The sequence below is a fragment of the Lampris incognitus genome, chromosome 9 (genome assembly GCF_029633865.1).
Source record: "Lampris incognitus isolate fLamInc1 chromosome 9, fLamInc1.hap2, whole genome shotgun sequence".
Classification (NCBI taxonomy): domain Eukaryota; kingdom Metazoa; phylum Chordata; class Actinopteri; order Lampriformes; family Lampridae; genus Lampris; species Lampris incognitus.
The window spans coordinates 41,986,408-42,001,454 of NC_079219.1; positions in this window are offsets into that span (position 1 = coordinate 41,986,408).

Genomic DNA, 15,047 nt, shown 5'->3' on the forward strand with positions numbered 1-15,047 from the left:
CTGATGACATCTTGGGCCAAAAAAACCTGGATCTGACCAATGCAAGTGTGCGCTCCATCCCCATATGACCCATCTCATCATGGAGACTGGTGAGTACAGACGTTCTTAACACACTTGGCAGGACAAGTTGATAGACTGTTTGGTCATCACATTGTTGTTTCCTGTATAACAGACCATCTTTAATTTCAAAGCGAGCGATTTCTCTGAGCATCAGGGAAAGTTCTGGCGACTCTGACCTTGAACTGACATTCACAAGCTCCCCTGATTCAAGCAGCTTGGTGACATTACTGGTGATAGGATCTGCCTGCTGTAGCCTGATTAGCTCTATGTCACTGTATTTTGGGACTGTAAATAGACCATTAAAGGACCCTTCCTCCTCTTGAAATGCAGCTGGGATAGCATCTGGATCAATTGCTCGTGACTCAATGAGGCAGGTAGATAATAGGGGCTCATTCGGTATCATAGTATGAACCTGACAGATTGCCTTGACAACCTCCTCAGGTGCCAGGTAATGAGAGGTAAACTCATGGATCTTCAAGCTTTCCTCTTGAGAGCAGCTGTCATTGGTCAACTCTCCATGTGGTCTCCTTGACAGACCATCAGCATCCTGGTTCTGCTTTCCAGCCCGATATTTGATGTCGAATGAGAAGGTGGACAGGGCAGCCAACCAGCGATAGCTGGTAGCATCAAGCTTGGCAGTGGTAAGTATGTACTTGAGTGGATTATTGTCAGTTACCACAGTGAAAGTGTTGCCGTACAAGTAGTCATTAAACTTTTCCGTTATAGCCCATTTCAAGGCTAGAAATTCCAGCTTGTGGGCTGGATACCGAGCCTCACATCTTGACAGATCTCTACTTGCATAAGCAATAACACGACTCTGCCTGTCCTGCTCCTGGTACAATGCTGCACCAAGGCCTGTCGTGCTAGCATCCGTATGGAGAGTATAGGGTAACTTAGGGTCTGCAAACCCTTGGACTGGGGATGATGTTAGTTTCCCAATGATCTCCTCAAAAGCTTTCTGACAAGCTGGTGTCCATCTTTCTCCAAATGGCTCCTTAGGGTTGAAGCATTTGGCATCTGTTTTGGCCACTCCGAGACACAATGTGTCCGAGGTAATGCACTGATGTCTGAAAGAAGCGACACTTTTCTGGTGATAGTTTCAAACCGTTCTCTCGCAAGCGATTCAGGACATTTGTCAGTCTAACTTCGTGTTCCTCTAATGTTTTAGAGAAAACGATAAGGTCATCAAGGAAAACAAGCACCTCTCATAGGTGTATGTCGCAAAAACATTTTTCCATCAAGCGTTGGAAAAGTGCTTGGTAAGTTTGTTATCACTTGCGGCATACGATTCCATTCCCAAAAACCTAGTGGACACACAAAAGCTGTCTTTGCCTTGTCACTTTCTTCCATCTCAATCTGGTAATACCCTGACTTAAGATCCATCACTGAAAACCATTGAGATCCAGTAAGTGCAGAGAATGACTCGTCGAGGTTTGGAAGTGCATAAGCATCTTTGATTGTTTGCATGTTCCGTTTTCTGTAATCCACGCACAACCGAACATCACCATTCTTCTTTTTGACAATCACAACAGGTGATGAGACTGGGGACTCCGATTCACGGATGATTCCAGCTTTCAGAAGTGTTTGCAGGTGATGCCTCACAGCATCATAATCCTGTGGGTGGATTGGACGTGGTCGATGTTTGAAAGGTGTTGGGTCCTTGAGTTTAATACAATGTTTGACTTTTGTTGCATGACCAAAGTCAAGGTCATGATGTGAGAATACGTCAGAGTAGGAATTCAGCTTTTTGGTTATTCGAGCTTTCCACTCTTCAGAAAGTGGGGAATCACCAAAGTCAAACTTGAGATTAGCATTCATGTCACACTGCTGTTGACTTGTCTGGTTAGCATTTTGTTGTTGACTTGAGCAGCTAGCTGTTTGTGGTTGACATGACTGACTAGCTTCTTGTTGCTGACTGTGAGCAGTGTTCTGGATTTGAATAATTTCTTGAGGAACACTGAGCTCTGTAATAACACAATTGGTTGGCAGGATAATATCATGACTGGTCTCATTTCTCAATACAACAGGGATCTTATAGGGTGCATATGCTGGGAGAGTGACGAGGCAGCTGTCTGTAAAGATTACACCTGGTAAGGATGTGATGGTGGGTTGTTCAAGCAATGCCCACTTCTCATTTTTCACACCACTGATGCTGACAAAGCCTTCTAACACAACTTTCTGACCAGAAGGAATGACATCTGGCTCACAGCCTCGCAGTTTGACATAGCCAAGTCAACCTTCACTGTTTTGTTTGTGCCTGAGCTGCAGGGTTCTCGGGACCTGGTGATAACCACAGTATGGATTAGCATGAAGGGAGCTATCATCACAGAACTGCTCATAGAGTGGATCCAGAGTGTTGGTTCCAATCAACACTGGTATGTTTCTGTTGGAACGGATATCTGACACCACTAGAGCGAGGGTTTCAACCTCAGGCTCAGAAGTGATGAACTCTTTTGGAAAACGCACATTTAAATGTACATAGCCACTGTATGGAACTGACTCACCATTTGCTTCTTCAATTTCCAGTAGATCACTCACTGGATGGATGGTCTGATCAGACAGGTGCAGGTCGTAGAAGGATTGAGAGACTGTAGTAACCTGTAATCCTGTGTCAAGCAATGAGTTGCAGTCAACTCCATTAACTTTAATATTTGCCGTGCTCTTGCGTCCAACAAGACCTTTAGGTAGTTTTCTGGTTCGTACATTTCTGTGCTCTTTTAGCGATGCTCTCAATTTTGTTTCATGCTCAGGGTTGGGACTTTTATTTTCATCCGTTTCCATTTGTCCCTCAATAGAAACAGTTCCTAGTAGTTTAAAGTGAAACTATTTTTGTTTGTGTTGTCTTTTTCCCAAGATTGCTGTTTTTCTTTTAGCTCTTTTCTTTTGGCCTCAACTAATGTGAGATTTGGAGGATTGCTGCAAGTGCTAGCAATATGACCGTTTTCGCCACATCTAAAGCAATACCAGGCTTTGGGTCTTTTAGCTGTAGAGACAGGTTTGCTTGGAGTTTGTGTTGTACCAACAAATTCCTCTTTTGGTTTAGCTTTTTTCTTTGCTGCTTTGCTTTTGTCAGGTTTTCCATCTTTAAGGTATGAGAGAGCTGCAATCTAGGCTTGAAGATCAACTATTTGCTTTTGGAGCTGCTTTATTGCTGAAGGTTCAGCGCTGACTGGGGCAGGTAAGTCATATCCATCATCATCAAGAAAGCCAGCAATGTGTGCCTGAGACTGAGCTTTGGGTTTAGTAAAACCCAAATGTTGTTTCATCCTGTTGGCTTTAGCTGCCTGTTTATCTTCTTCAGTGCGCAAAAGCAGCAAAAGCTCTGAGAAGGTAGGTCATGTTCTTTCTTTTGCTCTAGCTGTAGTGTAGTGATCAAGTTGTTGTTCCAGCATCCCCTACAAAACTGCTTCAGGAGCTGCTTATCTGCATCACCTACTGAGATAGCTTTCATCTTTACAGCTTTACTCAAGACTAACTGTAGCCTCTGGAGATAGCGAGATGGCTTCTCACCTTGATTCTGGTTAATACTGAGGAACTTTGCAAATAACTCAACTCCATCCTCAACTGTGGCATAAGCTGAGTCAAGTAAGTCTAAGTAAGCTCTTGGAGTAGAATGTGGACCTAATGACTTAACCATATTGACAGCTGGAGGCAGAAGACTGTCAACTATTTTCCTCACTAACTGAGTGCTAGATATAGTGGTATCAGCTAGGTAAAACTCTACACTGCTTCTCCAAGTGTCATAATCAACCTCAAAGTTGGGACAAGGTATTCGACCTGAAAAGGGTCTCAGCTTTGCTGATGAATGTAACTGTGAGGGGAGATCTGTGCTCTTGACAATATGCTCTACTACCTGTACCTCAGGTGGGCTAAGGTGATCTGGTGACAGCTTGAATCCTTGTATTGATTCCTTTGAACCTGGCGCTGCAGCTGCTTTAGAAGCAGGACTAGGCTCATCTGAGAGAAGATCGAACACAACTAATGGATGTTCTCTCGTGGTTTCAACAATTGAGGGAGAATTCACAACTGTGTCACTCTGTTGCACAACTGGAGCTGATTTCTGGGTTACTGTGACATCTTTCTCTTCACTCTGTTCGACCACAAACTCAGTGATTCTGGCTAACTCATCTCGCAAAACTTCCTCAAATGACTTACCGCTACGTTTTGCCACACCTTTAAGATCAGACAAAAATGTGTGTGTAATGCCTGTCCCCTTTCACATGAATAAAGACTGGAAAGAGCTTCAACGTGATGGACGATATCTGCATCTGCATCAGTAGGCCTATCTAAAGGCAACATCCTTTCAAGTGTTTTAACAGCTGTGCCAGAAGAAAACTTCACAATAACCTTTTTATGGAGGTCTGAACTGGAATCAATAACTTTGATTATCCTAGCAATAGACCCATATTGCTTCAAGAAGTCAAAAATTTCCTCATCTATAGTTGTATGAGACAAACCTGTAATGATAAGGGCATTTGGAACCTTGACATTTTCTGACTCAATTACATCCATCTTGATTTTCTTTTACTTCACTCAAAATTACCTGTTTCAATACCAATTTAAGATTAAAGGCACAGTAAAAATATACAATTTGCAAATCAAAACACATATAACATGTGCTATGGTACCACACTACTGCACAAAGCTCCTGGCTGGCTCGCCAAGTTGGACCCTGTAACCCACTCTTGGGATGCGCAATGCTTTAGGTTCGGGAGGAGCTAAGGGCAGAGTGTAATAACCACACACACACAAATTAATCTGAACTGCACCTTTAGTGTGCCAGAAAATACAAATATAATGTACAATTCAATGAAAATAATAAACTGGGCCCTTAAAATACAGAAATAGCCCTGAAGTGTGATTTTCTACACTTCAATGCGTCAATGACTAGTCACAGTTAATTGTCAGAGTGCACTCTGGGGTTTTGTTCAAAGGATACCCGTCTGGGTGATTGGCACAACTTGCCACACTGGATGGTAAGTAGAGTTGTCCTGCAGAGGTTCAGATCCGCTTCTTACTGCTACTCTGGTGGCTCGCCATCTATCAGCTCTCAAATGACTTCTCAGGATTCCGATCACAACAAAAAAACCTGACCTGTACATATAACACAGGTTCAGTTTCTTAAATTTATCTTATCTATGGTGTACAACATTCAACAATCAACATTCAAAATAATACTGAGTGTATTACACTGGTGAAATAATAGATTCTAAAATATATTCTAAATTAATCCCAAATACTGAAATTATTTAGTTCTACAGCATGTATTTAATATATATGAAAAAATTACAAACATTTCACATCAGGGTGTATAACATTCACATGCTAACAACACATGCTACATTAACAGCCGTATTGCTAGCGTACGGCGATTAGCCGAATAGCCTGATTGTTAGGCTAGTTTACCAAGACACGTGGGATGCGATAACCTCGTTAAAACGGCACTCTTCACAGCCCGTGGCTCGTGCTGTAAAACCGATTCAGTCAATTACCCACTCGAAAAGTGTTATGTTTTTATCTCTCAATTTTTATTTTTGTTCTCTTACCAAGCTCACACACGTTGCGAAGCAATTATCGCTTGATAAGGTGCCCGCAGCGTCCACTCTGGTCTCATGTGTCACTGTCCCTCCCTTCTCTATTCACACAGACACGCCCTCTGTCCTAGACTCGATCAATCGAACCAGGTAAGAATGGAACCGATAGAGGTAACCGATTTTAACGAGGTAATAAATCATAACTATAATATTGTAGCGAAATCGGGGGGGGGCAGCTCGGGAACCGTCGCCAGAGTCGGGACACGAACCCGTGGCTCCCACTCCGCAAGTGACAACGTTAACCAGTCAACTAAAGGGTCCGACCCGTTAGTCAAGTACCAACGTGTCTACTTATCCGTGCACGTTACACTACCCCGCCTCCTTCGGGAAGCGCGTTCCCGCGCTTTAGCATATCAGCTCCCTCACGCCTCTGGGCGCACGAGCTTCCGATGACCTCACGGTCTCATCATCCCACTTCTGACACCAATGCAGCGAAATCGGGGAGGCAGTCCGGGAACCGTCACAGCCGGGACGCGAACCCGGCGAACCCGCAAGTGACAATGTTAACCAGTCGACTAAAGGGTCCGACCCGTTAGTCAAGGACCAACGTGTCTACTTATCCATGCACGTTACAATACGAAATAAAATAAAACATGAACTTAAAATAAATTAATTTTTATAACTTATATAGTTTTTAAATAAGTTTATTTTTCTTTAACCCATTATTTCTGGCTGGGTTACAATATCTTCCAGCTTTTTTTCTTGTTTATCAAATCTGGTGCCCAGGGTGTTTATTGCAGTCAGATCGGACTCGGTTGCAGATTCCTCATTTGGCCTAACCCATTTCCGAATATGGGAGCCCTTAGATGGTGTGTTTAATGTGGAATCTTCTAGCTCGTCGACACTTCGTTTATCGAGCCCGGCATTAGCAGCCTCCATCACGTAGTCATGAAGTAGAAGCGCGTCCGGTACATCATCCTTGTTGCTAGCTTCGGTGTTCTTCGTCATAACTTCATCTTTTTTCCTAGATTTCACTTCCTTTTCTTTGTTTGGCATTTTTAGATTCGTAGTACAAAACTTCTTTTTTGGGGGGGGGTCCTTATTTAATACTGTAACGTGCACGGATAAATAGGCTCGCTAGCCCTTGGCTAATGGGTCGGACCCTTTAGTCAACTGGTTAACGTTGTCGCCCGTGGTGCGGGAGACCCGGGTTTGCGTCCCGGCTGCGGCGGATCCCGACTGCCCCCCCCGAATTCGCTATATTTGTGTCAGACGTGTGATGGCGAGACCGTGAGGCCATCAGAAGCGCGTGCGCCCAGAGGCGTGAGGGAGCTGGTATGCTGAAGCGCGGGGACGCGCTTTCCGAAGGAGGAGGGTAGTGTAACGTGCACGGATAAGTAGACACGCTAACGCGTCGGACCCTTTAGTCGACTGGTTAACGTTGCCGCCCGTGGTGCGGGAGACCCGGGTTCGCGTCCCTGCGGTTCCCGGACTGCCCCCCGAATTCGCTACAATACTATTGAGGAACTTAACCATACGTTCTGGCAAGTACACCCGCTCAGTCCGCCATCTTGCCGGAACCACCACCCTCCCATTGGAAGTGAGAAGTAAATGAGACGTGAGCGTTCTCTCATCCAATCCATACTGACTCTGCTGTCTGCGTTTGGACGACTCTGCTCGTGTCAAGCCTGATTTATCGTAGGCAAGTGTAGCCGTGTACCCTACGCTGGAGGTTACGCCGGAGCCTGACGCGCACCGCTCCAAAAATGTAACGACGTGTCGCGGCGACGTACGGCTACACAGACCGCAACAAATGTGATTGGTCCGCTTGGTAGCTTTTCCTCTTACGCATTTCTGGCTGCTACTTCTTCGTCTGCTCATTCTTTACCAAACAGTAACCATGGACCAAATCGAGAGACTAGTTGAAGTCGGTGGTCGTACACTCCATCTCCTCCGGCGTCTTCTCTCTTTTCTGCGTTGCAGGAATTTCAGTAAAAATAACTTAAACATTTACATATCCAGCTTCACATAATCCGTTCAGTTTCAGTCACCATTGTTTGAAGCGCGCGAAGAAACTTCTTCTGCTGTCTATGAGAAATAAAGCTGAGTGGCATAGAAATTCCAGCGCCCACTAGCGTTTTGGCAGTATGATTGCAGAGCGAAGCGGGCACATCAGCGCACAAGTATGAACGCTGCTGACAAGCGCGTAGGCCGCTTGCGTAGGCCAACAGCGGAGGTTCTGAAGCATATGTAGCCCGTGGAATTAGATACCACACAGGACACAATTACTTCCGGGGTTCTTGTAGCTTTAATTTTATTGTTTGAACCTTCGAATGCAGATCGTTTTACTGAGTGCATAAATTCCTGTGTCTTTCGAGCAAACAGCTCATAAATGTTCACAGATGTGGCAAGTTTAACAGAAAAGATTTTAAAAGGGAAATAATAAATACAAAATACGGTGCAAAATACGGCAGTGGACTATGTACGTTAAACAGGGTTTAACAAAGACATGTGGAACTTCCTGAAGATCGCGCAACTTCTCACTCTGTCAGTTAAACCTTTACATCCCAAATACAATGGCATGGTGTGGCTTTATTCACGCCAACATTACCTTGTCATGCCTGCAATGGCGAACAGCGGTCGACGGCTCGCGCCCAAATTCACCGAACATCAACTCCAGTAGCGTTACGGAGTAAGAGCACTGTCACACCGCAATCTTCAGGCGCTCCACACGAGAAAAAAAAAGAAAGAATACCCAAGATATACTTGGATAACTTGCACGGAGTTACAATAAAAGTCCGCCACTGCCACTTACTGGTCAAAACATGCAATGACAACCAAAACTATCAAAATACACTCACAATCTGCCTCACAATTTAAATACATCAAATGACATTTTACATGGCTTGACAGTGTAACAATTACATATATTAACAGTTAAACTATACTAAATTTAAGTGGAAAATCATTTAACATATTTAACCGATTTACCACCCGGCTACATACTCCCCTGCAAATATAGTCAACATCCTCGGTGACTACGAAACATGAACTGACTCAAATACTCCCTGCAAGGCCTTTTCAAAGAGAGCAGCACCCAGGCTTGTCAAAACCTTAGAGACCATGTCTGTGCTGACTGAGACTGCATTACAGGCTGACTTTGGCAGATGAAATGGGTTTGAATGAGATCCAGCCATTTCCCGCTTGCTTTTCCTAATGGCAGGTTTAGGTGCATAGGTTCTACGTCCTGCTCCACCAGCATCCTCTGTTAGTGCGGGCCTGTCCCTGTTTTCAATAATGGGCAAGTCACTGTCGCTAACGTTTGGATGCACATCATTAACACATTCTGTTTCTGTGCCACAATTTCTCATATCTGAATAACCTTCCTCAGGTCCTTCACCGTCACTCTCATCTGTGGGTGCTGTCACAGGTAAACTAACACTTTCTGCTGCAAGAGGCAGGTTAGGTACTTGCACAAGCCGGCGAGGGATGACTTCCTCAACAATAACAAAATCAGCCTCAGGTGACTCAGGCTCATCCTCAGCTACAGGCTGTGTAGTGGTCTGTAACCTAGTTCTAGTTCTTGGTTTGGGAACTGGTTTCGCACAAGGTCGCAACTCTGACCTATGAACTCTTTTAATGGGACCTCCCTCAAAAGGTTCAACAGTGTGTGTGGTACCCTGGATGTCAACTACCTTGTAGACTGTTGAGGTCCATGTGTCCTGAATCTTATGTCTACCTGGGGGTCTGTGACGTAGGAAAACCAACTGACCAATGTCCACAGGAGGACAATACACCTTCTCATTTTGCAGTGAGATCCTCTCAGCTGCCTTCTGCTCTGAGTACTCTCTGGCTCGCTCATGTGCCTGTCGGAGTCTCTCCTGATGAACAGACAACCAATCCTGTTTCCTGTCTGACACACACTCATGCCCTAATAAAGCATCTACTGGGAGATGTGGCTGTACCCCGAAAAGCAAATAATAAGGTGAGTACCCTGTGGTGGAATGAGGAGTGACATTATAGGCATATACTACTTCAGACAGATGCTCTGGCCAACGCTTTTTTTTCTCTGGTGGGAGTGTCCTTAACAAGTCATGGAGTGTGCGATTGTATCTTTCACACTGACCATTTCCCTGTGGCCTGTAGGGAGTTGTCCGTGTCTTTTTAACCCCATAGAGTTTGCACAGCTCTGCTATAATTTCATTCTCGAAATTTCGACCTTGGTCTGAGTGCAGTCTCTCTGGGACCCCATATTTCATGAACCACTCCCTGAGCAAAACTTTAGCTGTAGTGTCAGCCTTCTGGTCTTTGGTAGCATACGCTTGTGTGAACTTTGTAAACACATCGGTCACAACAAGGACATTTTCACGGCCATCTGAAGCTGCCTCCAACACTGTAAAATCAACAGCCACCACTTCTAGAGGTCGGGAGGCCAGGAATGCCTGAACTGGAGCATGGATTTTTGGCTGAGGCATCTTGGTCAAAATGCACCGCTCGCAGTTTTTAACCCAGCTTTCAACATCCTCGCATAGCCCTACCCAAAAACACCTCCCTCTTAGCAAGTTTACAGTGCGCTCTATGCCCTGATGTCCCATGTTGTTATGTACATTTTCTAGAACTTGGTCCCTCAAACAACTAGGCACGAGTAACTGCCACACTTCTCCATGACGTGGGTCTGTGATAACCCTGTACAACAACCCTTCTCGTTGTTGTATGCATCTCCATTGTTTCAACAATCTTTTCACTTGACTAGACAGGGCTGCTCTCTCTCTGGGACATGGCCTCCTCCCCCGATCCCAAAATGCCCTAAACTCTTTTAGGGTGGGGTCACCGGCCTGAAAACCTACCAGCTCCTCTCTGGTATAACCTGGCAGTGTGGGGGTGTTGCCCTGTTTAGTACCTGTCTCACCAGACCTCGACTCCCCAGCACGGATCTGTCTCACTTTGTAACACTCCAGACCTCTAGAGACAAGACAAGGATCCAGAGCTGTTCCTCGCTCAATCAGGTTACACACAGTGATACAGTCGTCAAAATCCGAGTCAGAGTCTGTTTCAGGCTCCCCTGCAAACTCCTGCCTAGAGAGAGCATCTGCGGCGGCATTACTGCAACCAGGATGGTACTTAACCTCGAAATCAAAAACAGACAGTTGCGCTACCCACCTCTGCTCTATAGCACCTAACTTGGCTGTCTTGAGGTGGCAGAGGGGATTGTTATCAGTCAGGACAACAAACTTTGAACCAAGCAAGTAACCCCTGAATTTTTCAGCAACTGCCCATTTTAAGGCAAGCAACTCCAACTTCATGCTACTATAATTTCGGTCATTCTTCTCAGCCTGGCGTAGTCTGCGGCTAGCATATGCTAGGACACGTCTGGTGTCACCTTGCTGCTGACACAATACAGCGCCTAATCCATGCTGACTAGCATCTGTCTCAACTACAAATGGTTGTGTGAAATCGGCAAAACCCAAAATGGGAGCAGAGGTAAGTTTTTCCTTTAACTGCTCAAAGGAAGAGTCACACTCTGGTGTCCACATATTACAAAACTGGTGACCTACTTTCCCTGTTTTTTTCACACCTGAACATTTGTTGACTAGGTCATGCAGTGGCCCGGCAATCTGTGAGAAGCCTCGAATGAATCTCCTGTAGTAACTACAGAAACCCAAGAACGACTGCAGCTCTTTGGCAGTGGTTGGGACCTTCCAGTTCTTAACAGCAGAGACCTTGGAGGGGTCAGTTCCTATACCTTCTGCTGACACCTGATGACCCAAAAACTTTACTGACTGTTGTAGAAAAGCACACTTCTGCAACTTCACCTTAAGGCCCGTCTCTGCCAGTCTCTTAAACACAGTCTCAAGTCTCTCCAAATGCTGCTCAAATGTCTCTGAAAAAACCAAGATGTCATCTAGGTAGACCAGGAGTATCTGAAAAATGAGATCATTCATAGTAACTTGCATAAGTCTCGTAAATGTAGCTGGACCGTTACAAACACCAAAAGGCATTCTCACGTACTCATACAGACCAAACGGTGTAGTAAATGCAGTCTTAGTCCGATCTCTCTCATGCATAGCTACCTGGTGGTATCCGCTCGCCAGATCTATGGTCGAAAAGAACTTTGCCCCTCTCAGCGCATCAAAACTCTCATCAATTCTCGGGAGCGGGAACGCATCACGTCTTGTCTTTGAGTTGAGTTTCCTGTAATCAACACATAGCCTCAGACTACCATCTGCCTTTCTCACTAGTACTATGGGCGAAGCATAAGCACTAGAGCTTTCTTGAATGACCCCTTTTTTAAGCAGCTTGCCAATATGTTCCCTGACTTCACTGTACTGTGTGGGTGGGATTCGTCTGTATGGCTGCGTTACAGGTATGTCATCTGTCAGATGGATCTCATGTTGTACTTTGTCAGTGTGGCCTAGATCTTCATCTTCTGTTGCAAACACAAAAGAGTACTTCTCCAGTAACAAAGTCAGCTGTGCTTGCTGTTCTGGGCTACCACAAAAATTGAGCTTGCCGAGAATTTCCTGCACATCTGTCGGTGTTTCGGGGTGTTCACTGATACTCACTTGTTCAGTGTCTGCTGAGATTCTCTGGAACTGTACCTCACAAAGCTCATCACTTTTCACACAGTCTACCTGAGTCAAAACCCCTAGCCTAGTCCGTGGCCCTAGCCAGATATCTTCATCAGACAAGTTCATGACTCGGACTGGAAAAATGTGATTGCCCGATGAAACCAAAGTAGACACAACAACCAAACCTCCAGGAACGGGGACACCCACAGACTCCAGCAACAAAAAAGAACCATCCTCACTCACGGTCCTGAGTCCCCTGGCCATAACTGTAGCAGCAGATGAAGCAGGTATATGGACTACATCCTTACCAGCTACCCTAGCGAAAGAGAGTCTGTCTTTTGCATGTACTGCATGAAGATGATTAAAAGCCTCTCTCCAGTTTGAGTCAAACCTCTCCTGCAGTGTGGTGTCAAACTCAGTGTGTACTAGCTCTCTGCATTTTTTGACAATGTTCATCCCTATTAGACCTGGAACAGAGGAAGAGTGTTCAGAATCTTTAACTATCAGAAAACCTCGCTCTGGGATAGTCAGACCCATGGCTTCTACATCAAGCTCCTCATAGCCCATATAGGGTATGTCTAATCCATTAGCTGCCGTGCTCTTTAACCACTCAAATGCCGGGTGAATGTCTTCACCTTTCACTGACAGGTGTTCCCTGAAAAAACTCTCAGAAATTGTACTGACCTGGCTACCAGTGTCAAGTAAGCAGGACACTGTAACACCTCGTAGTTTCACCTCAACAGTTTTACATTCTCCGACTGCATGCTCTAAGATCCTGCTTCTGTCTGGAGTCTCTTTTGGTGAGCCAGCTTCCTCCCCTCGAGTTGTGTGGCTCATGACAACTGAGGGTGCGAGTTTTCCTGCACTACATAAGAACTAGGTGTTGCGTCCCCTTGACCCCCTCGGGCCTGTGAGCATTTTCTTGCAATGTGACCTATGCCTCTACACTTGAAACAGATAGGCTGACCATCTGGTGTGAACTTTGGCTGGGGTCTAGGTCGTGGCTTGGGCTCTAGGAATGTCTGTTGAGTGCTGCGCTTACTCAGTTCACCTACAGCAAAGGCTAGATCAGCGAGTGTTTTGCCTAACTCTGCTAGCTGTTTTTCTTGATGGGCTACTGCTCTCCGAACATCATTTAATGCAATACCTTGGTCATTGTTTGTTTTAATAATAGAGCACTGGGTTTCCGGAACCTCTGATGTAACTTGGTTGCTCTTTATGACCCTGGGACGATGAGACCTGCTGTCCTCCATCTCCCACAGGAGGGCCTCGTTCCTCACATCTAGAAGACTGCTCTCTGGTTTGTCCCTAACCATTTTCCTGAGTTCACGCCTGAGTGCTGCTTCTCTTAAACCCTCAATAAACCGGTCTCTGAGCACAGTTTTCTCATTAGGTATTACATCTGTGGACTGTTTCACTACAGAGCTCAAAATCTGGGATAGTGCATGGGAGTAGTCACGGAGGTCTTCTCCATCAGTTTGGTTACGGTTGTAAAAGGTCTGCAAAAGCTGTGTGGAACTGCGCTTTTCCCCAAATGCATTGCTCAGGTAAGAGTATAAATCACTGGGCCCCACTGACCGACCCCTCATGCATAGTCGCACCTCTTCCAATGCAGGGCCACGCAATAGAGATAGTATATAGTCACATTGTTCTCCTGTTGTTTGCTCTCTGTATCTTAAAACCCTTTCAACCTCTTCAATAAACTCTTCGACAGATCTCCTGTCTGTACCACACTCCCCACTAAATGCTTGGATCTGGCGTTCTCTTGGAACGTAGATGTATGAACGTGTGGGTGCACTGTTATCACTTGCTCTCTGAGCCCTTGCTTCACCATTTAACCTGGTGAGCTCATCTCGCAGTCTGGCGAGCTCTAGCATGGTGGTCTGCATTTCTTTTGTAGCACCTTCACCTATACCCGTTATGCCACCTGAGGTGTGGCCATTATCATTACGTGAACTCCCTTCATCACCAGAATCACTAGACATAATGATATATTAATCTTTACTCAGTCCAGTATAAATGAGGATATTTAGTTCAAAACCTGGTTCAGGATACTACAAGGACAGTCTTTAACTTGGAGCCTTGCTGAATCTTGGTCTTTGTAGCTGAAGTTAGCGCTGGAGTCCTCTGCGCTGGTACGGCTGAGTCGTGTGAAACAGGAAGCACCAGAACCTCTTAGAGGCCCTCACGTCGTCTCTCGCTGGTCACCACCTCCACAGCAGGATGGCTTCAGACTCAACACCAACGGACGTCACCAGCAATCTTCACCACTGCCGTATTTTTTTTTAAGTAAAAATAAGCCACTCTGTTGCCAATTTAAAAAAAAATGTTTTAGCTACACCCCACTCCTGGTACCAAAATTATGTAGCCCGTGGAATTAGATACCACACAGGACACAATTACTTCCGGGGTTCTTGTAGCTTTAATTTTATTGTTTGAACCTTCGAATGCAGATCGTTTTACTGAGTGCATACATTCCTGTGTCTTTCGAGCGAACAGCTCATAAATGTTCACAGATGTGGCAAGTTTAACAGAAAAGATTTTAAAAGGGAAATAATAAATACAAAATACGGTGCAAAATACGGCAGTGGACTATGTACGTTAAACAGGGTTTAACAAAGACATGTGGAACTTCCTGAAGATCGCGCAACTTCTCACTGTCAGTTACCTTTAAACAGAATTAAAATGCATATAAAACCTTTACATCCCAAATACAATGGCATGGTGTGGCTTTATTCACGCCAACATTACCTTGTCATGCCTGCAATGGCGAACAGCGGTCGACGGCTCGCGCCCAAATTCACCGAACATCAACTCCAGTAGCGTTACGGAGTCAGAGCACTGTCACACCGCAATCTTCAGGCGCTCCACACAAGAAAAAAAA